Raw genomic sequence first — 433 nt, forward strand, 5'->3', positions numbered from 1 at the left:
TTTAATGACATGGTCAGTCACCCAGATCCAATGGATTGATAGATTATCCCACGTTAGATTTGCTTTGCTTTGGTAAAAAGAAGAGAACAAGAAAAAGAGAGTGTTTTTGAAAATATTTGCTAATGATGCTTTTTCCAGTGAGACCCAGTAACTGGGTTTTAACAGAAGTCCTATTGCTATCTTTTTACTGTTGTATGATGTGAAATTCACACTGGTGTATGAGAATTCATGATAGTGATGTATATGTAAATAGGTTACAAGTAAGTTCCAGATAAGCATGATTTGGAAAAGGAAAATAAAAAGGGTTTCTGAGACCAAATTTTAAGAGGCTTTTCCTTTATATATTCTCAAGTGTAATCTACATTTTAGCTGGTCAGCTCATTCTGCAAGGGCCAACATTGCCCAGTAAGTTTTGGGCACTGTCATTCCCATT

The sequence above is a fragment of the Penaeus monodon genome, chromosome 30 (genome assembly GCF_015228065.2).
Source record: "Penaeus monodon isolate SGIC_2016 chromosome 30, NSTDA_Pmon_1, whole genome shotgun sequence".
In the NCBI taxonomy this organism is placed as follows: Eukaryota; Metazoa; Arthropoda; class Malacostraca; order Decapoda; family Penaeidae; genus Penaeus; species Penaeus monodon.